The sequence below is a fragment of the Zalophus californianus genome, chromosome 15 (genome assembly GCF_009762305.2).
Source record: "Zalophus californianus isolate mZalCal1 chromosome 15, mZalCal1.pri.v2, whole genome shotgun sequence".
In the NCBI taxonomy this organism is placed as follows: Eukaryota; Metazoa; Chordata; class Mammalia; order Carnivora; family Otariidae; genus Zalophus; species Zalophus californianus.
This window is the reverse complement of record NC_045609.1, coordinates 55,617,985-55,644,707: the sequence shown is the minus strand read 5'-3', so window position 1 is coordinate 55,644,707 and position 26,723 is coordinate 55,617,985. Positions and strand designations below refer to the sequence as shown.

At 48.9% G+C, this 26,723-nt stretch overlaps 1 protein-coding gene across 49 annotated transcripts in view; it reads left to right on the top strand.

Moving 5' to 3' along the window:
- The first annotated feature begins 1,240 nt into the window (after positions 1-1,240).
- SORBS1 (sorbin and SH3 domain containing 1) overlaps positions 1,241-26,723 on the top strand; it is a 225,784-nt gene continuing 200,301 nt past the window's right edge. For 6 of the 49 annotated variants that reach the window (XM_035724194.1, XM_027592879.2, XM_035724192.1 and 3 more), the window contains exon 1: positions 1,266-1,414. The gene's annotated coding sequence lies outside the window, so the exon portion shown is untranslated. Of the gene's footprint in view, positions 1,415-26,723 lie in introns of all 49 variants that reach the window. The other 43 variants (XM_035724165.1, XM_035724170.1, XM_035724167.1 and 40 more) reach the window with 19 other exon arrangements.

The window sequence follows — 26,723 nt, the reverse complement described above, 5'->3', positions numbered from 1 at the left end:
TTCAGCCCAAGGGATGACTGCTGTACCTTCAGGGATGTCCTGGGGATGTTGGGAGCTAGGCGTGGCTGCTTGCTGGCCCTGAGACCTTGGGTAAGCAGCTTCCCCTCTCTGATTCCTTTCCTGTAACACTGAGGGGGTACTGGAGGAGGTCAGGATGGTATGCCCAGCGGTGGTTAGCTCTGAACTTAACAAAGTACCCTTCTACCCTTCTCTTCACTTGCATATTGCCCTGTTTTATTCTATTCACTCTGTTTCACTTCGCAGATGATTTTATTTTTTCACTTGTCTGTCTCCCTCACTAAAATGGAAGCCTCATGAAGGGAAGCCTCACTTTTTTGCTGTAACCCCAGGGCCCATCACATGCCTGCCATGGAGTCCTTGAATGTGTGTTGCACGAATGAAATTTCAGAGCCTGGGTTCAAATCCTGGTTGCATTGTTTTCTGTGTGACCTTGAGCAAGCCACTTAAACCTCAACAGTTTTCCCGCTTGAAAAATAGGGATTAGTGACAGTGCCTTTTTTATAAGGCTCTGAGGATCCAATGAGAAAATATCCAGGAAGCATTAAGTCCACTGGCTTGTACAGAGTATAATTATGATAGTAGCAAACCTTAATGTAGCACAAAGGCCAGGCACTGATCTAAATGCTTTACATAGGTTAACTATGTTAATCTTGAATACATCCTATTTTTTTTTAAAGATTTTATTTATTTATTTGAGAGAGACAGAGAGATTGAGAGAGCACAAGCAGGGGTAGAGGGAGAAGGAGAAGCAGGCTCCCCGTGGAACAGGGAGGCCGAGCTGGACTGGATCCCAGGTGGGATCATGACCTGAGCCCAAGGCAGCCGCTTAACCGCCTGAACCACCCAGACACCCCACTACAACCTATTACACCATTTTACAGATGAGCAAAATGGGCACAGGGGTTAAGTAACATATGCACTCAAGACACGTTCGCTGTTATTTTTATGCCCTAGGTTCCTTCCCAGCTCCCCGCGGGCGACCCTTCTCAAGGACCAGAGGGCGCGAGGCCCAGCCAGTGGCCGGCCAGGACAGAAAGGGTTACTGAGACCGCGCGCGCCTAGTCTCCGAGGATCCGCAGGCCCGCGCTCTCGGCTCACAATGCCGCGGGGCGGGGCGGCGGGACGCTTCTTCGCCTCCCATTGGCGCACACGCCCCTTCCTGTCACTGCCAGACCGGGCACCGCCCCCTGGCACCACCCACCGCCCGGGCGCTGCCGGAGTGGACGGTTCCAGACGCATGCTAATGAGGGGGCGGCCGCCGCGGCCCATTGGCCGGCCGCGGAGTGTCGGTGAAGTCAGCGCCGAGTCCCAGAAAAACAGAGCGGGGCCAACTGTAGCGTGTAGTGCGAGTGGGGCAGGACGCGCGCCGCCCGCCCGCCCGGAGACCCGCAAGGTAAGCCCGCGCCAGCCGCCCGCTCGCCCGCCCGCGCTCTACGGATCGGCGGCCGCGGCGCCGGGGGCGTGCGGCGGCCCGGCCCCCGCGGGCGGCGCCTTTGTTCCGCGCTTGAAGGAGGTGCGTTTAAAGGGCCAGCTGTTGGAAGGATTTGGGGGACGCCCTCCCCCAGAGCATCCCCCGTAGTCACGGGGAAAACCGTGGTCCTCCTCGGCCGAACCTTCCTTCCTGCTGGGTGGATCCCCAGTCTCTCCAGGAAAGTTCCCCAGGGTGCGGGGGTCCCCGGGATTCAGGTTTTGTTTTCTTTTTTGTGGGTGGGGGTACGTGCGATCATGGCCACTTCTTCAGGCTGGCTGCAATATGGGTGGGTGGAGGAGACATCAAAGCCCGGGGGGGTTTGCGCTGTAAAGTGAAACTACCGAGGAGGGGCTCCTCTGCAGCAGCCAGAGGAAGAAGGAGGGAGCGAGCGGCAGGATGGAGGCATCGCAGGTGTGTTCATTCATCAGCATCCCCCGGGAGGAGAGGGCGGCGGGAGGGGCGCTAGGACGATCCGTCTGGCCTAAGGACCCGCCTGAATGAGCGGGTACGTGTGTGGGTCCGGGAACCCCGTGCGTGCCCATCCGCCCATGCTGCTTCATCCCCCGGAGTGACTGGCAGCATCTTGCTAGGCGGTTCATCACCGACATGGACGGAAAGCAACTCCTTTCTCCGAATTCCCCGGGCATCCCTAGCTCCCACCTGGCTGCTTTCCGATGTGGCTTCCTTGACTAGCGGTAGCGCCATTCAAGACAGAGGGGGAGAGAGGCTTGAAGTCATTATGTACCTTTCATGGGGGGATGTGCTGTCGAATTCTGCATCCCCCCTGCATCCGCTGTCGTAAGATGGCTTTGAAATTCACCAGTGCATGGTTTCTTTGGGCAGACAGAATTTATTACGCTATTACATTGCTACATAAAAGCAGAAGGGATCCCACTGAGCGCGGCTCCTTTTATCCAGACCCTGTGTTTTCCCAGCATGTTCTGGCTGAACCTTTGGATTTTTGTTTTAAACTGAGCGCTGGGATGCTCCTGTTGTCACAGGGCCGACCTGCTGAAATTGCCAGAATTGATTTCACTGTCAATAGGAGGGAGGTTCATTTAGAGACATCATGGAACCTATCTGGCAGTCAGGCCTCTGACATCACCCCCCCCCTCCACACACACATCCCTTTTCCTCTCGTAAGTGAAGGCCAGGGATGGCTTGTTTGTCTCCACTCTCCTTGGTTTTTGAGCTCCTCTATTCAGATTCAGCTTTATGTTTTTAATTGGAAAGGAAGCTTGGTGGTGGTTGAAGAGAAGGGGGTGGATTAAAAGTGGGGTGGGTGGCAGATGGGGACAGCAGCTTCAGTGACAGAAAGCACATGCTGGACATTTGGAGACTCCAGATCTACAGCCCTTAGAGACACAGGTGAGATAGATGGCTGTCTACCCTGTGTGTGTGTGTGTGTGTGTGTGTGTGTGTGTGTGTGTGTGTGTGTGTGTGTGTGTGTGTGTGTGTGTGTGTGTGTGTGTGTGTGTGTGTGTGTGTGTGTGTGTGTGTGTGTGTGTGTGTGTGTGTTGTGTGTTGGCTTGAGGGAGGGGTGGAGGAAGAGGATGCTGCCAGCAATTTTCTGCCCCACCCTCTTGATGCTGCCTTAAATAGCTCCTTGCCCGCCAAGCTTGGCTGTCTGGGGCTCTTGGCCTGAGGGGATGGCAGGGAAGGGTGGGTCTGTTGGCACCTTTGCTCTGGGCATTTTAGAGAGGACTGTTAGCAAAGGGGTAGTTCTGGGGTTGCAGAGAGCTCATTTCTCAGCTGGAGGTCCCTGAGTTGAGCTGTCTCTGGTGACTTCCCCGCAGGGAATTAGCAACTGAAAAGAAATGCTTTCTACCCTGTAGGGCCAAGAGCTGGGAGGGTGTTGTTGTCTTCCCTTGGAGCCCACCCTGTTCGCTGGCCCGATACTCTTACCTGCCACGTTCCTGCTAGTTGGAGAGTTTCAGTGAACTTTTCTGAAGGGATTGGGAATAATGAGGGGTGAGGTTGGAGTGCTGGGAAGGGATGAGCAGATGCTTCTTACTGGCAGAACAAAGACCTGTTCAGCGCTCCCCTCTTTCCCCCTCCCTAAAATAGAGTTCTATGTAGATAGCAGACTCTGGGGTTTTCTTTGCAGAGTATGAATGGGCAGGGTTCAGGAAAGAAGGCTTTTACCAGGCAGCATTGGTAATCATCTGGTCATCCAGACTTAGCTCTGGACCCTTCCCTGGACGTGGAAATAGATTTGCTGTAGAGGGCACTCACAGGTCATTTAGGATTTAATCTGTCTCTGTAAAAGGAAATGGATGGTCCCAAAAAACTTTGGTGAAAGAGCTCTGGACCAGAGGCGGGGCAGCTGGCTTTGATCCTGGCCACTGACCTGCTTTGGGCTTTGGGCTTTGGGCTTGTGGCTTCCATGCTCTGGGCCCGTGTCCTTGTTGGGGAAAAAGCAGAAGGCTTTGGAGCAGACTATTTTCCTGGGTTCCTGACAGCATTACTGTTCTTAGATTCACAAGTCCAGTTTGTGGGAGGGCCTTTTAAGATTCTTTTTTGTTTGCTAAACGATGTTAAAGTCATAATGTTTCTCAATGGCATGAAAGAAGTATTCCAGAACTCAGGCTTCTGATGGCTTCAGACTCACCTTTTCCTCAATTAGTACAATTTATGAGGATTTACTGTATGTAAATACTTCAGAGCTAGAATGGCCTGGAGAGGCACAGACCCTCTGAGTGGTGGTTGACTGGGGTGACTTGAATTGACAGAATGCTAAGGAAAAGGAGTTTCTAGAATTCATTCTCCTTTCCTGTGTATGTTTAACTCACTGCTTTATTTATGGTTATACAGGTGAATGTTCAGTTATTTAGAGCATGAGTGTTGGAAGAAAACCATGATTGCCATGTTTTGCCCCCCCTCCTTGAGGAGGGTTTGGGAAAGTTTGGTGATTTGTCCAAAGTCACACAGGTAGCAAGACGCAAAGCTGGGACAGGACCCCAGGTGGGTAGATTCTAGGTCCTATATTCTAGATGTAGCTTTTACTCCCTCCTCCTCTGAGATTCTAAAATGGGATAGAGAAAGTGAGGAGGAAATAGGGCTGAAGAAGGGAGAGGTTGGAGGCAGGTCAGGTAGGGAAGGGGAAACACAGCCTCCAAGCTTGGAGGAGGGAGGGATGGAGCTGAAAGGGGAGTTCTTCCAGCTGTGAAAGAGCAGATTTCTGCAGCCCTTGGGTGGAGGAAGCAAGAAGGGGCTTGGCTTAGACAGGGGTGAGAGTGGGTGGACCTGCCTGGGCCTGGGGCGGAGGTGGAGTCGCCTTGGGATCTCTCCTGTTGACCCTCAGACTGCAGAATGTGGTAGAAGCTGCTTTGTTGTAGGGTCAGCTGAGGCCTTTGGAGCCACTGGGTACATACATGGAACTTGAACATGTGGGAAGTCAGGTGTGCTGGTGGTGACAATACTGAGGTGGGACCCAGTTCTGCTGAAGTCCCAGTTTATTTTTAATGCAAAACAAAAGAAAGTTTTCTGTGGAATTTCTTTTTTTTTTTTAAAGATTTTTTTTATTTATTGGAGTGATTCAGAGAGAGAGGTAGAGAGCACAAGTGAGGGAGAAGGAGAAGCAGGCTCCCCACAGAGCAGGGGAGCCCGATGCGGGGCTCGATCTCAGGATCCCGGGATCATGACTTGAGCCGAAGGCAGATGCTTAACGACTGAGCCACCCAGGCGCCCCATCTGTAGAATTTCTTTTCAGCTCAAGCGTTTCTCCTCTGACTTTCATCGGTGTTTTGTATGTTTTATGAGATAGCGTTTCACGTACTCCCTTTTCAAAAGGCACGCTTGGAGCTGGCTGATTCACTGATGTAGCTCATGTGTGGGGAGCTTCTGGCCTGGGACCTGAGCTAAACCTCTGAATGTTTCAATGAGCAATTAAAGAGCTGTGAACAGTGGTTAACCGGATCAGTAGCCATTCAAAGGCAAGGATGAAAGGTGATAATACTTTGAAGTCTATAGCCCAAGCCAACAGCCGGCCTGTGTGGTGTAGTTTCCTTTGGCTTGTTGGTCAGGCCCCAGAAGTGTCTCTGTAGATCCCTTGATAGGAACCACCCCTAGCGGCTACTTCCTGCTCTGTCAGACCCACTGGATGTCCCAGTCACGAAGACCTCATCCATGTCCCCAAAGACCAGGTTCTCCCTCACACCAGGGCTTGTTCCTCACCGAATAGGATATGGATAGGCCTGTGTGTCTGTGTATCTCATTGTCTTCCGTTCTTGCTTTCCCACGTCTCCATCTCCCTCCTCTATACATTTCTTTCTCTCTCCTCCTGCTGTATCTTTCTTTTTTTCTTACCCTCCACCCCCATTCTTTCTTTACTGTCAATAATACAGCTTTGTAGTGTATTTTAATGTGTTTACTGTTATTAAAATTTAATCTTCTCTGTTCTTAATTTACAGTCAGTTGAGTTCACTCCCTTGCAATGTGTGGGTATGTGTTTTATACACAGAACAAACGAACAAAACAAACCCTATTAAATTCCTTTTTACTTCTTTCTGTGTGGCCTTCCATTGATTTCCGCCTCCCCTTCTCTCCCCCCCCTCCTTTTCTTCTGTGGTCAGTAGTGGCTCTTTATAGAAAAAAATTTTCCAGCTCACTGTCATGTGGATATTATTGTTTTTATAACAAAAACAGTTACAACAATAGAAAAAGTTTCCACCTCTGTATTGTGGACACAAGGGACACCCTCTCCCAAGAGATGTGCCCTGTTTCTTGACTTCCTTCCATGGAAACAGTGTCTGCAGTGTAATCTCCAACAGAGGCCTGTACTGTAAAGGTTGGGGGTGTTGATGGTGAAGCTGGGGCTCTTGTCTGTGATTCTGGTAATGCTTAAAGTCGGGGTGGTGGGTGGGCTTATGGCCAAGAGAGGACATCTAAGAATTCAGGGTGATGGTTTTTCTTTGTTTTCCTAAGCTGGGCTAACCCAGTAGTCAGTGGCAAGACCCAGACCCCTTTGGAAAAGAATCTCAATTTTCTGATTCATCAAGGTTGGGACCCAAGGGAAGCTAGGCACAAGGAGGGTAGGCACCCACTGACAGGTTGTAGGTATGAAGTTCCGGGTACTTTGATGGATGCTTGCTGTAGTGCTTTAAAATTTTTTTCTGACTCAGATTAATTACAGAGAAGACCGAGTCTTGGTGCTCAGTGGTCAGCAGATAGCTTAGCGTCTAAAGCTGGCCTTGCAAGCGAGCAGTCTCCTTGAAATCTCTAGTTAATATGTTAAAAATTCACATGAGTTTTGTATTCTACTCTATAATATGTCTGTGCTGGTTTTAGTATAAAGGTATTTAAAATGCTTTACTGTTGGGGTGCCTGGGTCGCTTAGTCGGTTAAGCATCTGACTTTGGCTCAGGTTGTGATCTTAGGGTCCTGGGATCGAGCCCCATGTCCAGCTACCCACATAGTGGGGAGACTGCTTCTCCCTCTCCCCCTCCCCCCTGCTCGTGCTCTCTCTCTTTCTCTTTCTCAAATGAATAAATAAAATCTTTAAAAAAAAATGCTTTGCTATTGAGTACAACTGATGGTCCAGGAAAATGCTGTGTTTATATGGGGCCTTCACTTGTCCATGTCCACTTGAATTATGCACAGCAGGTCCCGTCCTCCAGCTGGAGAAGCCAGCAGTGGGGCAGGCATCAAACCTGGTGGTGTGGAGAGCTGCCCACCGCCCCCAGCCCTTCCTGCTGGCTCTGTCAGACTCACTGGATGTCCCAGTCACAAAGACCTCATCCATGTCCCCAAATACCAGGTTCTCCCTCACACCAGGGCTTGTTCCTCTCCTTTGCCTGGCTGACTGCTCCTTCTCCTTTCAGGCTCTCCTCACATCTGAACGAGGTGCTTTTCTTCCTATGTTAAGCAGTAGCTGGTTCCCTGTCTGTCTTTTCTACCAGATGTGAGATCTGGCAAGACAGAACCTGTGTTTCATCTCTTTTTAAATTCATGTTTAATTTACATCAAAGTCCTATTTTATTTATATATATGTATGTATGTGCGTGTGTATAGTATACATACATACTTCTTAAAAGTATGTATATATATACTTTTTAAAGTCAAGTAACACTGCAAGGCTTATAAAGAAACGCTCTGTCACCCCTTCTCATTCCAGGGATTACTCCCCAGAGTCAGTCACTGAATGTGATTTTCTATGGCTGCAGTAACAAATTACCACCGACACAGTTGCTTGAAGCAAAATAATTCATATTATGGTTATGTAGGTTAGAAGTCTGAAAAGGTTCTCACTGGGCTAAAATAAAGGAGGTAGCAGATTCTTTTTGGGAAGAATCTTGGGAAGAACCCCTTTTGGGAAGAATCTGTTTCCTTGCTTGCCTCTGCTAGCTTCTCGAGGCTGCCTGCATTCCCTGGCCCGTGTGATTACTTTAGGCTCGCCTTCATAATCTAGGGTAGTCTTATTTTAAGTTCCCTTGATTAGCAACCTTTATTCCATTTGCAACCTTAATTCCCCTTTGCCAGATAACATGTTTATAGGCTTGGGGATTAGGTTATGGACACCATCTTTGAGGGGCCATTGTTCTGCCTACTACAGTCACTTCCAACTATATTAGCTATTTTTCCTGGTATTACTATTATATTTGTGAGTTCCCTACTTACAGTGCTGTTTCCTGATTGTTCAATTTGGATATTATTTCTTGATGTCCTACCATGGATTGGAGGAACCCTTATTCCCCTCTTCTCCCCATACACCTCTGTTCACCCTGTCCCCCCAGTATGGTTACATCACAGTTTTGGGTTATATTGATATTCAATGCTTACATTATCTTGGCTGTGGAAATAGTGTTCATGGCTGAGCCATATAGTTGTGCTATAATGATATTTTCTTTTTTGTACATCTTTTTTTTTTAGTTGATAATTACCTTCTTTTTTCTATTTAGTTTTGTATGTACTTATTACTAATTCTCAAAGTCTCTGACAGAATTTTAAAACATCTATGTTTTCTAACACATGTTCCTCTTCATTTTATCCCCTTGGAGACCTCCCTCCCAGAGGCCTCCATCCCTCTCCTCTTTTTTGGGTCGATTGACCTGTAGGCCTGTGGTATGACTCATCCTGGGGATTCCTTTGCCTTGTCCTAGGCTGGATCCTCTGTTTCCTCTTTCTTGGTTTATTTCCCCAGGAGGTTCTGAGAGAGGGTCTGTGGAGGTTGATCACTTCAAACTTGCATGTCTGAAATATCCTTATTCTACATCTATACTTGATTGGTGGTTTAATTTGTCTAGACTTTTAGGTTGAAAGCCATGGTCCCTTAGAATTTTGAACGCATTGCTCCACTGTCTTCTAGGTTCCAATAGTAATGGCAAAAATTCGGATGCCATTCTGATTCTTGATCACTTATGGATAACCTGCTTTTTTTCTCACTGAAAGTTTTAGGATCATCTCTTTTTCTCTGTACTGGAAATTTTCTTGCTTTTAAAATTATTGTGCTAGGTCCTTAGTGTGCTGTTTTGATCTGAAGACTCACATTCTTCAGTTTTGGGAAAATTTCTTCTATTTTTCTTTGAGAAGTTCCTTTTTTTCTTTTGTCTTTGGAACTCCTCTATTAGTTGGATGTTGGACTTCCTGGGTTGAGTTTATAATTTTTATTTTTATTTTATGTTTTTAAACATTTTATTATTTTTTAAAAGTAATCTCTACACCAGTGTGGGGCTTGAACTTACAACCCTGAGATCAAGAGTCACATGCTGTACTAACTGAGCCAGCTAGGCGCCCTGAGTTTATAATTTTAAAATCTTTTATTTCTTGTTTTTCATTTTATTTTTGTTTTACTTTGTGAGAGACCTCTTCAGCTTTGTTCTTAACCCTTTTGAATTTTCAAATTTATGTTTTCATGGTTTTGCATGAAACATGCTTACATGTATTCTGGAACTCCCTCGTTCTCTGATGCTCACTTTTTTTTTTTTTTTAATAGTATCTTGTTCTTGTTTCATGGGTACAATAAATTCACTTAGGTTAGGTTTTTGTTTCTGTTTTTGGTGTTTTTCTGCTGTTTTCTGCTTTGTCTTTGTTTCCTCCAAGCCCCTTTTTCTGCCTGTTTTGGTTACTGAATTTCCCATTGGAGCTGTTCTTTTACTGATCCTTGACTGTCCATTTATATTTTAAGATTGCTGATTGGGCATTTGTGTGACAAGGAAGGGGGCTTAACTTCATTGTAGGGTTCCAGAAGAGAGCCCACTTTCAATGTCTGTGCCTATAGATCTTTTTTCAGGGGGATGTTGGGTTTTCCTGGAGAAAAATGTTGCCTGGTGGTGCAATAGCCTGGATGTCCTGCATCATGGGAGCCTTGATGGGAAAAGAGGCTAGGTACCCTGTTTGGTATGCAGACTTTCACTCACTTGGTCCTTTTCTGAAGGTTCTCTCCCTTCTCTCAGCTGTGTCCCTCCCTCAACTGTGTCTGGATCCAGAGTCTCTTAGTGTAGTTTGCCTAAACAATGAATCTCTGCCTTCTTCTGCCTGGGGGAGGGAAATCATCAGACTGAGTAGATTGTAGGAGAGGCAGCCCTGGGCTGGAAGTGCTCCTTCAACAAACTTTTAGTGGACTCTCTTTTTAGCCCCTCTCCCCTCCCCTCTTAGTCCTCGGTGCCTTCCAATTTCTGAGGCTTCTTCTGTTTCTGTAGCGTAAGTCCCCACTTGCTTAGTGTTTCCCTCCCCTGCTTGCACCTAGCAGAGCAGAAATCTGAATCAGCTACTGCAGGGCAATCAGTTCTCTGTCTTCCAGAATTCTGTTGATACATCTCATCTGCTGTTGTCTTCTTTCCATCAAAAATCAAAATTTTCTACTGTCCTTTTAGTGGGGTTCTACAGAGAGCAGGGATAAATATGGGTGTTTAACCCTTCGATTTGACCAGAAGTTTCATCTGTTTATTCAAGCCCTTAAACTGGTACCTGCGAGATGTAGCATATATTCTCAAGAACTGTTTGTATACTGGTTGAATGCATGTTTCTGAGGTGGTATGCATACAGTTAGTCATGAGATTTCAAGAGAGTCCCAAGCATACAGTCTTAACAAAAGTCAATCCATTGTTTATTCTGAGATAGACAGCAGATCCTCCCTTCTCCCATGTAGCATAAGAAGCACTGTTAGACAGCATTGTCAGCTGTTGAGAAGGGAGAAGAACCTTCAGAAAAGGACCAAGTGAGTGACCAGGCAGGCTCAGGTGCTATCTCCAGTCCTATCACTAATGACCTGGGTCACCTTGAAAAGTCACTTGACCTGTCCAGGTCTTGGTTTCCCCAGCCTTAAAATGAGCTATTGGTCAAGATTTGATGCAGTTCACCTCCATAAACACCTGCTGTGTCAAGGCATGGTGCCAGCATCTTTCTATCTCTTCTAAGGCAGTCAGGTCAGTATTTTGTAGAGAACGTCTGTGAGGACTTTTGTCACACTGAATGACTGTGGCTTGTGTGTCTTGCTCCTGATTGTATTCCGTGCCTGATACAGTCAGTACGCTGCGGATTTGACCTCTCCCTTTGGACGGCGGGCTCCTTGTGAGGGCAACGTCGCAATCATGTTTGTGTCTGACAGAGCCCAAGGTGCAGAGCCCAGGGTGCGGAGCCCTTGGTGCATGTTAGGTTTTTCCACTTAGAATACATCAAGGAAATAGCAAACAGGAGCTGCTTTGCCAGAATCCCTAGACGCCGCTTGGAGAACGAGGCCTTGCTCCTTGGGAGTCCAGCTGCACACTCCCTGGCGCAGCTTTGGAGCTAGGGGCCCAAATCTCAAGTGCATTGATGGGAAAGTCAGCAGAGATAGCCGATCTGTACCACAGCCCTGACACTAGAGGATTGTTTCCCCCAAACAGGTCACCAAATGTATTTGTTTAATGAGCCTCATACTGTTACAAGTTAAGATCACATATATCTTAACTAAGAAAGTGAATTATAGATATAATCCTGTGTTTACAGTGTTTACAAATGTTTAAGTGCTTTTTCATAATTATTTTGGTTTTCCTAAACCTGTGAGCTAATATGCCAGGACTAGTAAGTAGGAATTTCAGGGAGATAAATTTGGCTTCATAGAAGCACTTTTCATCCTGAGAGCCATTCCCTGGCTGTTGCATTTAGGAGGCCCTGAGCTCCTCGCCAAGCCAAGGCTAGATGTCCATTAGCCAGGGAGCCTGGGAAATCAATCCCGGGGTGGGAGAGGAAGTCTTATTAGAGCACCTGAAAAGTCCTTTGCTTTTGGTTTGTTCAACAAATCATTACTGGGTACCAACCGTACACCAGGGTCTGGGCTGGGCTCTGGGAATACAGTGGTGACCGTAGAGTAATGGTCTCTGCCCTCCTAGAATTTATAGACTAGAGCTGAGCTTTCCAGTGGTAGACACCAGCCATATTCATTTTAAATTAATTAAAATGAAATACAGTTTACAATTCAGTCTCTTGTTCACACCAGACACATTTCCAGTGCTCATAGACATAAGTTCCCATCATCCCAGGAAGTTCTCTCGGGCAGCCTGCAGTGGACTACAGAGCTAAACTTCTGTGTTTCTAGACCAGGCATCTGTGATTAGCCTTGTTTCACAGCGGAGACAGCTGATGCCGAGAGAAGCCATTTGTTTTAGGCCATGTCGCTGGATGGGCCCGAGCTGGGAGCAGATCTCTTCTCATGGAGCTTGGCTCTTCTTGCTTGGAAGTGAGGTGGGGAGCAGAGTGATGAAGAGCGTGGTCTCTGTGCTCAGGCTGCCTGAGTCCACAGCCTGTGTCTGCTGCTTCCTAGAGCAAGTCACTCCTCTGTGCCTCAGGTGCTGCACCTGTCAGATGGAGGAAATAATGGTACCTACCTCACACGATTGTGGCTGATTCAATGATGCAAGTCTTTAGACTGTGCCTGACGTGTGGTAGTGCTGGTTGCTATGTTGAAGAGAAGGAGACAAGTTATTGGTGGAGTCAAGAGGCATTTTCAAACAGGAGACTGTAGAGTGGAGAAAGAACGTTGGCAGGCGAGGCTGTGTTTGCAGAGCTGACTGACCACCTGGAGAGGGACACAGAACCGAATGTGTCTAAGCCAGGAGCTGCTTTGGGCGTGAGAGCTGATGTAAAAATGCCAGCAAAGCTCTCTCAATCCCAGTACTCATCACTGACACTTGAACAAGGATCCCTTTGATGTCCTTTCCTTCTGGTCTGCCTCTACCCATGGACCTTTCTCCTGTCCCCAAACATTTCTTCTCCCCTTACTGTATTTCCACCTTGGAGGGATGGGGTGTCAGACATTTGCCGTCAGCCCCATGGAGCAGAGGGATGGCCAGAGGTGTGTGGAGGAGAGAAGGTACAGATCCTGGGTGATTTGGCAGCTGGCTTTTTGGCTTCTCTTTAGGGTTTCTGTCACTTGGTGATTTGCTCAGTCTTGCAAGCAGGTCCACCTGGTATGGCCTGATGTGCTCGGGGTGCCCCGTTTTGTGGAGAAAGGGAGCTCTGATGTTTGCCCCAGGGCCGGGAGGGTGCTCCATTCGATGGGCGGATCCCTGCTTGCACGTGGAACTTTAAGAAGCACTTTAAAAGCCATGGGCTCATTTCATCCTTCAAACAAGTGTTGGTGAACATGTAGCCATGGCCCCCATCCTCCCCGACTTCTTTCCTCCTTCCCGCTGAGAGTGCGGGGCTCTTGGCTTCCCCAGTAGGCATCCGGCAGTTTGTTTCAGGTTTTGAGGTGGGAAGGTTTTGGTAGGACAGTGTGGGTGGGCGTGGGGTGGTGACGGTGCTCTAGACGCACCTGACCGATACGGCATCACGCTTCGGCCAGGTGAGGCACACAGAGCAGGTGGTAGAGCAAGGCCAGTGACAGACCCCAAGTCAGGTGTCTGGTGATGGTGGACCCAAGACTGACCTGGGTGGAGACTGCTCCTGGCTACCCGGATTCTCACCATGCCATATGCATGCTGCCTGAGGACCGGTGACCAGGAGTATTGAATACTTGAACGTTATCCTCTACTTGGCTTTGCCAGGCTCGTTCTCCTTTGGCCTGCGACTTTCCACTATTCATGGACGATGTTCTAGCTCAGAGCAGCTGTGACAGGAATGGGTGCTTAGAAGATCCCGGAATTGCCCACGTGTCAATGCACAAACTCATTACTCATTTATATAATGCCTAGTGCATCGATTATTAACATCAGCCTGTAGGCCAACCTTTGAGTTTGGTTTCCCAGTATGAAGGGTCACCAGGACATATCTTTTGAAATACAAACAGTTTCTCTTGTTGCCTGGAATTTGTGTGGAACCTGGCAGCTGGGCATCTGAGCTGTTTCCTAGTGTGACCTTTAAGAACTCGTTCATGTGCTGATTGCTCTTATTTAGAGTTTGTCTTTCGTCTGTCTGTTGGGGCAGATCCAGGGTTGAGTGACTGTTTCCTGCGAGCACAGAATGATGGTCAGGGGTTGCAGCTACTGATGCTACATTGAGGGGAGACAATGTAAACGTTTTCGTGTTATGTTGATGTTTGGGAGTCTTTCCCAGGCTGCTGTACCATACACACTGCTGACTCTTCTGTGGGTGCACCTCTCCTTATGGACAGTGCACGCAGAAGGCTGGCGAGAGGAGGGGATCCTGCAGCCGGGGGCGGGGGGTGTGGTGGGGGAGGGGAGGTGAGATGGGCCGGAGCTGGAGCTGGGGGATCTGTCACTGTGGGCTTGAGAGCAGGCCAGGGATCTGGATGGAGAAGCCAAGGCAACAGGAGGAACTGGGCCGCTGTAAGCAGGACAAAATGAATAGCATCTCCAGAGAAAGAAAAACCCCAGCAGGGACGGAAGATAGAGTACCTAGAGAAAGTTGGACTCGGGAGGCCCGAGGGCCTGAGCCGGGTCGGGTGCCGGCTGCTGACAGACCGGTTGCCAAGCCCATGAGCCTGGCCCAAGACAGTCTCAGGCCTTTTAGGACAGTTTTGTGTTTGCTTTGTGGGGCCTTTATGTTGGGCTTGGTGCACTAGTGAGCCAGGACTGGCAGGTGTGAGGGGGCGAGGCCCCCCGGGAACTGGGAAATGTTAGTCATGCCTGAGCACGGAGAGAAGATGGGCTCCTCTTCAGAACAGCTGCTGCAGGAGGAGGCCCTGCAGCCTGTCAGCCTACGGTACCGTCGACGGTCTTGGTTTGATCTTGAATTATTAAGGTTGTGGGCTATTTCAGCACTCACCTGAAGCATCGCTGTGAATAATGGAAAGGAACACCCAGCGAAAATACCCATCCCTGGGGTCCAAGGGGCTCCAGTAGAGAAGGGGTTTTGTGGCCGTGGTTCTGGATTCCCCAGGTTGGTCCCACAAGGAACAAACACCTGGGCAACCAGTAAATCCAGAGGTTACCCTTGATGGCAGGGTGCGCACCTCCTTGGGCTGTCTTGATGGGTATTTTCGCTGGGTGTTCCTTTCCATTGTAGCAAGGAAGAAACAGTGCTGTTAGAAGACGTAAAATATTTAATACTCTCTTTAAAAAATTAAACTGCCCGGGAGTCTTTGATTGGTGATGCCCATAGTAACAGGCATGGTTTCCAGGAGTGTCTTCCTAGGAGTGTTTTCCTAATAAGCTTTTGAGCTTCTCAGAAGGGGTGCGGGACCCCACTCCCGGCCGGCTGGGAGGCCTGGAGGAGGCCCACCTGCCCGCTTGGTCCAGAGGCCGGGCAGTGTTGGCACTGAGCGACCCCTTCAGAGGTTGGAAGCTGGGGTTTGTTTTGATAAGTAGTGGGGAGCAAAGGGAAGGAGAACTCGCCATCCTTTTGGGGCTTGTTCATGCATTTTGTTTTATTGGCCTGTTAGTCCCTGGCACTTAGGCTTCTCCATCCAGCCTCCGGACTTTGCCTGTACAGTTTCCTTAGCCTGGAGTGTTCTCTCCTTCCTTTACCTAGCTAGCTCTGTTCATCCTTCAGATGTCACCTACAGCAGCATGTTCCTGGAGAAGCCTTCTCTGATCCCCTGGAGCAGTTTAAAACCTCCCGTTTGAGGCTCTCATGATTCAGTGGTTCTAGACAGAACATTCTTCGCGGCGTCTGTCTCAGCTGCTTTGTTACACTTGTTTGGGAAATCATTGTTTGTCTGCCCACCCCTCCAGTCCGTAGGATCCACGATGGCCGTGGCCAGGGCTGTTTCTCAGCCACATTCTGTCCCCAGTGCCCAGCATGTGTCTGGCTCACAGAAGGGGCTCACTAGCTGTGAGCAAATTAATTCATATACTAAGTTGTGGGTTCTGCTGCAGATTCTCGGAATATAAAGAGAACAAAACACCCCTGCTGTCCTTACGCTGTTCCTAATCTAGAGCAGTGGGTGAGCTCTCAGGAGATCGATTGAGTGGCAGGAAGAAAACATCAGTTAAAGTTCTATTTATTCTTTAACTCAAACATAAGAAAGATGTAGATTTCCTATTTATAGTAGTACGGATTTTATAATTAACTTATAAGTAAATATGCTCAGAGCTATTTTACTAACAGGAAGGTATGATCAGAAAGTTGGGTGACTTGGTCTGAAGGGAGAGGTAGGCACGTGAAAAGGTTTTGTGCCCAGGTGTGATAAACACTTAAGTTAGAGCAAGTACCAGCTGCAGTGGGGGCCACCGTGGAGGTGGGAGGGGGCTGGAAGAGGACCAGAGGAGGGTTCCTAATAAAAGGCAGTGGCACCAGCATGAACAAAAGTGGGGTGGCATGAGAAGGCTTAGTGCATTGGGAGAGGTCAATACTTTAATAAGGCTAGGAGTGTAAGGCCAGGGGAGGGCCTGCTAGATGTCCCTACTGGTTTGGGGAGGGATTGAGAATTGGGAATACCAAGATGGCTGAGACAGGGTCCCTGCCTGCAGGGTGGACATAGTCTAGTTGGGGAGAGAATTGTGCATGCATGCCCTAAGGGGAAGACAGTGCAGTGAGTGCCTGGATTCAGAACAAGGTGGATATTTGGGTTAGGGGGGGATCAGGCTGGTCATGCTTTCAAAATCTACTGTGCCCAACCACACAGCCCCCTCTTCAATGCAGGAGGGGAAGGAGGAGGGCTGGCCACTGACTTTAAGCCTCTTTCAAAGCCCATCTCAGGGTTAGGCTCTCCATGAAGTTCTCCTTCATCTACTCCTACCCAGTGAGCTTTTTTACCTTAATGTGATTTAGACACCTCCATGAACTATATTTTCCGGGTTACAAAATGGTATATGAACAGAAAAATGGCATATGGCATGTAGAAATATGCGTATTTGACGTGTTTACTTACCTGTGTAATGATACACACTCCTTTCTTTCTTTTTTTCCCTTAAGTCCCAAGGCTTGGAGTAATTATGTAATTAGAATCCGCATAGAGTATGGTTAGATAAGGTGTAATTAAAGAGGAAAGCCTAATTTTGGAAGAATGGTAAGAGGTCATTTGATTCAGTCTGGGCCCAAATCCAGTCTTGGAAGAACAGTAAGAGGTCACTTGGATGTACGGAGCTTGGGGCCACCCAGGAGCCCAGACTGGCCTGAGAATTGGGCAGATTCTGTTTCTTTCAGTTCACTGTGAAAGCTATTCATTGAGCATCTTCTTGGTATCAGGCAATGTAGGAGGCCCAGCTGTGGGTGAGGAAAAGAAGGTCTGCGTTTAGGGAGGACATGGGGGTGGTGGAGAGATTGACTGGAGAACAACCAGGAGGTCCTAAGGTAGAGAGATGAAGACTCCTTCGTGGGGGTGTGTGTGTGTGTATGGGGGAGGTTGGGGAAGGATTCACAGATCACGTGGCATTTAAGATTGCTTGAAGGGTAAGAAGGGTTTCGAGAGTAAGGCCAAGGACTCTCTGGCCCTTTAGTTAGATGCACTCAGATGATATTTGTGGAATGGATGCCAGGCTGAGGTTGGAGTTGGAAGGAACTTGGCCAAGCTGGTGGGTGGCCATTTGCAGTTTGATGAGGTAAAGTTCATGCAGCTCAGGCAGTAGAGGGACAACATGAGGCCAGGAGAACACCAGGCTTAGGCCCTTACCTGCACAGTGGTGACTCCTCATAGAGGAGTCAGAGATTACTGTGGGCTGTGGAGTTCAGAGGAGGTGTCCTCATAGAGGGGCCGACAGGATGGGAGGAGGGGAGGGCGGGAGGCTTGCCAGCGGAGGGGAGTGACATGGGCAAAGGTCTAGGGAGGGAGCCAGGAGATCATCCAGGAGAGAGGAGAGGGGGCACATAGGGAAGCAGGGCAAAACCAGGTGGGCTGGAGTAGGTGAATGGGGTTCCCGGGCCTGTTGGGCAGGAGATCCAGTGGGACAGAGGAGTCCATGGGAGGTCATGGGGCAGAGAGTGGCATGGAAAAGGTATGTTGAGGGGAGAGGAATTTGGCCCTGCTCTGTAGAATGGGCTTCTGGGGAGTTCAGCCTGGGCCCCTTGTCATGAGGTGATGGGAACCAGGCAGTGGGTTTGGGAGGGTGGGGCTGGCTGTTTGCAGGCCCTTATCACAAAGGGCTCCTGGTCGTGGTGATAAGAGGATGAGAGAAATAGGGCAGGGGAAGAAGCTGAGGTGATTGCTGCCTTCGGAGCCTGGGAGAATCGTGGTACCTGAGACAAGAGGGGGTGCAGCTAGTGGGAAAGGGGGGGTGGGCACAGAGGCCTGGTGTGTCTAGAGCCCAGAGACCCACGTTCTAACCCAGCCCCACTTCTGAACTGGCTGAGACCTTGGGCCTATTCCTTCCTCTCCTGCCGTCAAATTTTTGGTCAGTAGGCATTTCTACCTTAGGATTCAAGCTCACCGGAGACCGTGGAGTCATTATAGTCCTAGGGTTCGGGCAAAAGGAAGGGTCTGGGCTGGAGATGTGTGAGGCCCTCCCATGGAGGGGAGAGAAGAAACCACATGATCTTCTTCCTTGTCTTCCTGGAGTGAGTGGGCAGTGAGCAATGGGAGGGACTCGGGGTGACTGAGCTGCGGGGGAGAGGATGCTGTCCTGACTCCTCCTGCCCATCAGGCTGGTTATGGGACTCAGACATAATGAGTGTGTAAACTCCACGCCTACACAGATGTTGCGGTCAGTGCTCCATTCGGGGGTGGAGCAGGGGAGGGGTTAATCTTCCCGAATTCACAGACAGACAGTTCTCAGGCAGGGAACCTCTTCCCCACCTCCCCTTCCCTCGCCGAGCCAGTCTTTGGGAAACTTATGGCCTTGGACCTTTAGAAGCAGAGTCCATGCAGAGAAGGCTTCCTGGCAGAGGAGGACTTGGACAGAGGCCTGGGAAAGGAGAGAAGAAAGGACTTCCCAGAGGAGGAAGATGACATGGAGTTATTTTCCCCAATTTGAACTCGAGTCCGGAAAGGAAGGGCTATGTGTTTTGAATACCTAGCGTGTGTACCAGCTCTGTAGTAGGTGCTTTCCTGATGTGGGTCTCGTAATCTGTACATCATTTCTGCCTCTCTTGTTATCCCATTTTACAGATACGCAATAGTGTTAATTTGCTCAAGGTCTCGGTGGTCTGGCAGGATTTTATTTTATTCAGATCTGACTCCAGTGGCAACAAATACCCACTTCTGTATTCTGTAAATACCATATTCTGCTGGCTCTTGGGGGAACATGGGGAAAAACAGGGTGATTTGTCTTTGTGACCTCTATTCCCAGCGAAGCACTTACTTGAAATGTGGATCTAGCCGCCGTCCACACGCAGCATTCCGACGCAATGTGGCATCTTGGAGAATGGTAATGGGGGGGCACTTAGAGCTCCTCGGGGCCTGGAGCCCTCATTTCACAGTTAGGAAACTGAGGCCCAGTAAGGAGAAGGGATATGCCAGGGTCTGGGCAGAGTGGGGATGAGAACTAGAAGAGTCTGGAGGCTTGGAGACTCGTGGCTCTTTTAAGGCCTCCCTGTGGAAAAGTTTGTTTTTAGACAACAATGGAAACCTTTGTCTGGAGAGTTGGTCTGGGCAGGGTTGGATCTGAAAGGTTCTCTGTGTGTGCGTGCGTGCATATGTATGTGTGTGTGTGTGTGTTTTCTTTCCTTCACTTTAACCTCAGATGCCTTTGAACCACGGGAAGGATTCCTTAAGACCAAAGGTTAAGACCAAAGGCATTTAACAGGTGGAAAGGGCATAGGAAGAAGGGGGAAGATCAGAAGCCACAGAAATAGAAGACTAAACTCTAGGCTTGACCAAAAGGAATTTTCCAGGCCCATAAATAATCCCTAACATTTATGGAATGTTAAATTCACTTACTGTGCCAGGCAATCGTTAGGTGTCATTTTATGTAACTTCAGGGCCTCCCTATGAGGTAGGTGCTATTTTATTGCTCCCATTTTAAAGATGAAGGAACTGAGGCTCAACAAGGCTAAGTGACCTACCTAAAGTGGCAGAGTTGATAAGACGGAGAGAGGCAGGACTCCAACCCAGGCCCACCCAATCCAAAGCTCTGCCTTTAATGCCCAAGCTGTTTTGTAGGACTAGGAGTTCCGGGTGCCTGAGTCTGGAGATGTATGGACTAACGCATTTAGGGAGCTCACCCTCTGGCAGTGGTGCTCAGCCAAGGGCAGTTTTATCCCTATAGGACATTTGGCAATGTCTGGAGGAGACATTTTCGGTTGTGGCGATGTATAGGGGTGCTGTGGCCTCTCGTGGGTGGAGGCCAGCATGCTCCTAAACGTCAGCAGTGCCCAGGACGGCCCACAACAGAGGTATCCTGTGCCAAATGTCAGTGTGCTGAGATCCAGGAGCCTTGCCCTTTGGGGACCTGGTTCTGTTTTCCCCTCAGAGCACAAGGCTAGTGGAAGGCCATTTGGAGAGCCCGTCTGAAGAACTCAGTTTGTTCCCTTATCTTCAGGGACTTACGTTGTTGTACCTCAGTGGATGTTTGCGGTTTGGGCTCCCCATTGACTGAGCCCTGAGAGGCTGGCGTGGGGTCGTGGTGGGTGGAGGCCAGGAAGAAAAATTCCAGCAAGGCGTGACAGGCCAGGGTGGCCCAGGGCCACAGGTGAGAGGTGGGCGGGGTGCAGTCTGGGCTGCCGAGAATGGATTCAGCTGTTTCTGTGTGTGGAATTGAAATAAGTCAGGTCCAGGGAGTTGTGTAGTTCAAAATGCAAAATTTTTCCTATGACTACTCACCATCAGAAAGGTCTGAGAAAGGGGTATACATGTTGTGCATCTAACTTGGGTAGTACTCTAATGCTTGCCAGACATCTTTGTTACTGGTTACTGTTTAACTCTGGTCTGTTCCACGCCACATAGGGCAGAACAGCAAACAAATGTGGGGAAGCCCCAGGACCCTTGGCCTTTACGTGAGCTTCTCTGAGCAGCTTCTGCTGAGTGTTGCTGGTGCCCGATAAGTCTGACAGAACAGCCCCCTCTCCTGAGAGGGCACCGCTTGGGCAGTCCTAAGGAAAGCCTCCCTGCTTCAGCCCAAACTGCTCTTTCTTCAGGCCCCTCTTCCAGGTCAGACGTGGAAAAGGTGGGTCTGTGTCCTGGTCTCAGATGGTCTATATCACCAGGGAAGATTTTCGCCTCCCTCTGTGACCCTGGTTTCAAGCAATCCCTCCCTGACCAAGCTTTCTACTGTAGTGCCTTTCCCCCTGCTGGCCTTGCTGACAGGAATGATCCCCCATTACTTTCCATCCCCTGGGCCCCACCCCAAAGCTCCCTGGCCACTCCAGCTAGCAGGGTCACCTCCCTCCTCCAGACACCCTCTGTTCCAGTAAGTCCTTTAGTTTTTATTCAGTCAGTGAATTCTAGGCTTCCTGTGTCACCTTTCAGACACTAACTAGCCGTGTGACCTCGGATGAGTCACTTAACCTCTAGAGAAGTAGCATAGGATTGAAGCAAGTCAGGTGACTTCAGTTCAGTTCCAGCATCAGTGCTGAAGAGAGTTACAGCCATAGGACCTGGGGTGTTTTTCTAAGGTCGTTGGCAAATCAGGTTCCCCTTTGATCTCACACAGATTCATGGAGGACTCAGAACTGGTTGTTAAGGAACCGTCTTTGGACCAACTACGCAAGCTTCTTTAATATTAAATCTTTACTCAGCAAATGTTTGTTGAGTGCCAGCTATAACCAACGGTGTGTGGTAGGTGCAGTAGGGCTGTAAGTTGGGGCCTCTTGGGCTTTGTCCTCAAGAGCTCATAGCCTTGTAGGGGCCGGGTATGTCTACACCGTAATAGAGTAGACTCTCCAGCGTATCACCCTATGTCCATGCTTAGTATCAGTTATCACAATTGTGATAACTTCCCCCCCTGCCTATGAGTTAAAGTTCTGTAAGAGGTTGATTTTTTTCAGTCTTATTCACTATGCCCCTAACACAGAGTGAGCAGTCAGATTTTTGTTGAACGAGTGCAGTAAAAGATGGTACCAGTTGACTTGGGTTTTGAAGGAAGGGTGGGAGATAGACCTACCTAGATGGGGGAGGGGGACATTATGGACTGACAGGGGATGTGGGTGGGGTAGAGGCAGGAGGAGGAAATGTGTGAGCAAATGCACAGACCTAGCAAGGCTCAAGGCATGCTGGGTAACTTGCAAGTCCCTTGTGACTGGACCCTGTGATAGGATCAGTATCAAAAAGACTGGAAAGGTAAAGTGGGGCCAGATGTGGAGAGTCCTGAATTCAAGATGTGTTAAAGGGTTTGGATTTATCCTACAGTAGGATGACCTCACATTCCAGTTTCCCAGCGTAGCTTTGGCTGTTGTCCCCATGTGATTATTAATAGTGCCCCCCCCCGCCGGCTCACAGGTGTCCCTGTTTGGATGATAAATTGTATGACCCCGCAATCCTAAAGGCTACTCGGAGCCCTTGAAGTGTTCACGGTGGCACACGGTCCCGCTGGTGTGGGGAAGGTCAGTGCCTGGTGGCACCTGGAGGCAGGAGACAGGACCTTCTCCAGTCTAGGTAGAGAAGGCCTGATCCCAAGAAGTAGTAGTGGCATCTGAAAGGAGGAGAGAGTCACAAAAGAGACTGAGGCCAAAGTGACACCATGCACAGTCTCTAAGATGGCCCCAAAGTGGCTCTTCCCACGATAGACACATTCTAAAGTTCAGACCCACTGGGTAAGTTGTCCTCTAACTTGAAGTTATGACTGATAAGAAAAACATCTACATTGTGCCTGTTTCCTGAGCAATTAAAAGTCAAAGAAGCTTCTCTCCAGCCTCCAAAACGTTCTGGTGAAACACACTGGTATTCACTTTCCTAAACCCCAGCATTGTTCTTTGGAATTTAAAATAGGTTATGAATGTGCTTGATGTCAGGAAAGATAAATCTGTGAGGAGGACTGTAGTCAATACATTTCCTTTTTAAGTAGAAACAATATAAAGAGCTTCATTCAGTCCCGAATCAATCTCACTTTGTTGCCATGATTGTGTAAAACCTGACCTGCTTTATGTCCACCTCACTGTTTATATTCCTCTGATGTTCCCCATCTCAGCTGGCTCTCCATGGAGTCAAAGCCTTTTTAGGCCATGCACTGCTCCCTTTTCCCAGGGCTGGCTTATTGCATGCTGCAAAGGGGCTATGCTCTGAGCAGTCCCTTCATTCTGTATCTGGGGTGCTCTTCAGGGTGGCTATTCTGTGGTGCCCCCAAATGAGCCGCCTCTGTCTTGGAGTTGGAAGGCCAAATTCCTTGGGTTTTTAAATTCCCATTAAAAAGATGATTACATTTTAAGATTTTATTTTATTTTTAAGTTATCTCTACACCCAATGTGGGGCTTGAACTCACAACCCTGAGATCAAGAGTCGCATGCTCCACCTCAGACTGAGCCAGCCAGGCGCCCCCCCCCCCCCCGAAAATGATTACATTTTGAAATAGTTGCTACATGCACATGGTTCAGAAATCAAAACACTAAATGTATGCATTGAGAATTTTCTTTTGTTTTTTTAAGATGTTATTTATTTATTAGAGCGTGCATGAGGGAGGAGTGCGGAGGGGGGCAGAGGGAGAAGCAGACTCCCCGCGGAGCAGGGAGCCCGATGCAGGGCTCCATCCCAGGACGCCAGGATCATGACCTGAGCTGAAGGCAGATGCTTAATGGACTGAGCCACCCAGGCGCCCCTGCATAGAGAATTTTCATTCTTACCCCTGTGATGTCCACATCACTCCCTCCTCCAACCTGGCCCCTATTAGGTGGGCCAAATGTAATATTCCAATTTACCTATGACACTCCTAGTTTGTGTTTTACATCCCAGTGAATGGTCAGTGACACCTGCTTTCATACTCAAAAATGTCCCAGTTTAGGTACTAAATGATATATTCCTCTACGGACAGGTAATTATTTTTATTGGTTTCTTAGATTTCCTTCCAGAATTTCTATATTCCAGAATTTCTGTATGTAAGGGGGGGTAACATACATTGCCTTTGTCACTGAATATACCTTGGAAAACTACCTATCAGTAGAATTGGGGTGTCCTCATTTTGCTGAAGTATCTTTGTGTTTGTAGAGACTAGTGGGCAGTTAACTTTCCCTTGGTTTATCAGTTTAATTACTGTGTAGGAGTTGCTTCTGTTTACCTAGAGAGAAACAAAAGACTGTGGGAAATGAAGCCAGCTTCCTTCCCTTAGGAAAGCCAGTTCAGTAGTAAAGTCATCCAGGAAGCTTTAAGGCACCAGATTTCTGCTGAACATGGTACTGGGCACTTTGGATGAAGTGGGTCCTGCCTTTATCTCTACTTGTCTAAATGCTTCAAGATCTAGCTCAGATGCCTCAGCCCTGAAGGAGGCCTTCCCCGATTCCCTGGCCAGAATTCTTTGGCATCCCCATCTCCATCCACTCATCCATCCATCCACCTATCCATCCATCATCCATCCATCATCCATCCATCATCCATCCATCATCCATCCATCCATCCATCATCCATCCATCCATCCATCCATCCATCATCCATCCATCCATCCATCCATCATCCATCCATCCATCCATCCATCATCCATCCATTATCCATCCATCCATCCTTCCATCCATCCATCCATTCTTCCATCTGTCCATCCATCCATCCACATCCATCCATCCATCCATTCATTTATCGTTTCGGCAGCCAGCCTTCACTTAGCGCATCCTTGTGACAGGATCTGTGCTAGAGATGAACAGAGGAGGGGCTCCTTGCTGTAGAAGACAAAGAGATGGGTGTGTGAGCTGAGTTACAATGCAGTGCTCAGGCTGGTTGAGGAAGCACAGAGTGGAGGGTGCCCCAATGCTGTTGAATTTGGGGAGGGCTAGGGAGGCTTTCTGAAGACACTTCCCCTAATGGGACTTGCTTTTTACTCTCTTCTCTAAGTATTTGCCTTATCTTCACTGTTAAACCGAGGTCCTTCATATTACCCTCAGCTCTGGCCCCTTCCCATTACTGCATGCCCGGTGTAGTGCTCTGCATTTCATAGTCATTCAAATATTTACTGAGTAAAAAAGTCCAAATTGATTAAGTAGACCTAGCCTCAAGGATCTTAATATCAAAAAGAGCAGGTGAGATGTTCTTTGCTGCCTTTGGCCTTAACGGTTTATCTAGGCAACTGGTATCCTGCAAAAGCCCCTCTAAATTAGTGCCTGCCCCTCCCTTCAGTTTCCTTCTCTCCCTGCTAAGTGTCCCCCTCCATCTGTCACCATCGCTGTGGTCAGGAGCCCCCTGACTCTGACGCTGACAAAGAGCTGTGTGAATGGGAACCCCAAGTCCCACCCCCGTTGGTCTTGGTTTCCCCCGTGGAATGAGGCGGGTAGGGTATGACCCCCAAGGACGTTGCACCTCTGACATTTCAAAAACAATGATCTCGGGAATGAGCTGTGGCGCAGCCAGCTTCTTTTATCTCCTTCTAAGAAGTCCAGCTTCCCCTGCAGTTTCCTGGTGCCACAGGGGGTGATCAGTCCAGGATAAGAAACAGCCAGGCCAGGAAAATGACCTTTTAATAAAGCTGAAAGGGCCACCGGGCGAGCGGGGCTGACCAGCCGTGTGGCCGCCAGCCACCGGGCCACGTGCTGTGTGCTGCGGTCTGCACCGGAAGAGTCCCAGGGAGTGACTCCAGCTGTGGCTGCTGAGGAGGGAACAGAGTCCGGTTGTCCTGGAAGAGGGTTTTGGCCAAACGTTAGCAGATGTTTTTCTAAAAGTGTGCAGAGCAGCCTTTGTGGGAAGAGGTGAGATCTGTCTGACAACTCACACTCCCTTGCCCTCATCCGTTCTTTCTGCAGTAGCTTTACTCAGGAAGTAGGACAGAGGGGCTGGTGTTTCTCATATAAATCCACTTTGGACCGATGCTGAGTGTTCACTGTGTGCCTGGCACTGCCCCGGGCGTCTTCACATCCCACTAAAGTGGCAGTTCTCAAACTTTGGGGAGCATCAGAATTCACCTGGGGTACATGGTAAAAATGCATAGCGTTCCCTGCTGGGGCCCAAGGATTTGAATTTCTAACGTGTCCCCTAGGTTAGGCAAGCTATCTCTGGATATCGTCAGCTGCACATAACACACTGCAGCTCAGACTGGCTAACTATAGCAAAACTCGTTTCTCAACTTGGCTGGGGTGCATTGTATAACTCCCAGACCCACCAGCCCCGTGGGCTGCAGTGTGAATGGTGCTCCCTGGAGTTGGCAGTGGGACAGTTCTGAATCTAGAGGGAGGTGGGCTTTGGGCTCATTTCGGTGGCTCAGTGACATCAGCAAGGCCCCAGGTTCTTCCCCATCTCTGCCATCTTTGGTGTTGGCTTCGTCTGCAGAGAATAAGATGGCTGTGGCGTTTCCAAACGTCTTAGTGAGACAACCACAGCCAGAGGAAGAAGAGGGATCTAGATGGACTTCTGGCTCTCTCCGGGGCCAGGAAGCTTCCTGAGGCCCCTCCAACTCTCTCCCATGATGCCTCCTTGGCTGGAGCTTGGTTGGACGTCCATCCCTGAGTCAATCACTGTTGACTGGAAGGTGATCACACTCCTGGGGCCATCTGGAAGAGAGGCAGGTATCCGAACAAAATGGAGGCTCTGCTAGGAAGGAAGGAGCAGGGAGTAGCGGTGCGGAAGGCAATTTCCAGGTCCCAGTGTGCAGGTGGTCCGATCAGCACTGCCTCCTGTCGTCCCGAGCAGCCGGCCTGTTGGTAAGGTTATCTCTGTCATGCAGATGAGGAAATGAGACTCCCTGAGCTTCAGTGACTTGTAGATAACACACCCATAGCTTGTGGGGGTTGGGAGGGAGGGAACTGAGGTATTTGTGCGTCCTTTTTAGCCCTAGGAGAGTAATCATACTTTTGTTTTTTGTTTTTAGCCTTTCTGACGTGTCAGAGCTGCCTCCTTCATTTCTGATTTCTCTTCCATGACTGCAATTATTCATGGCAGGAGGCCTTCCTCTGTTTTTCCTATGGGGAGATT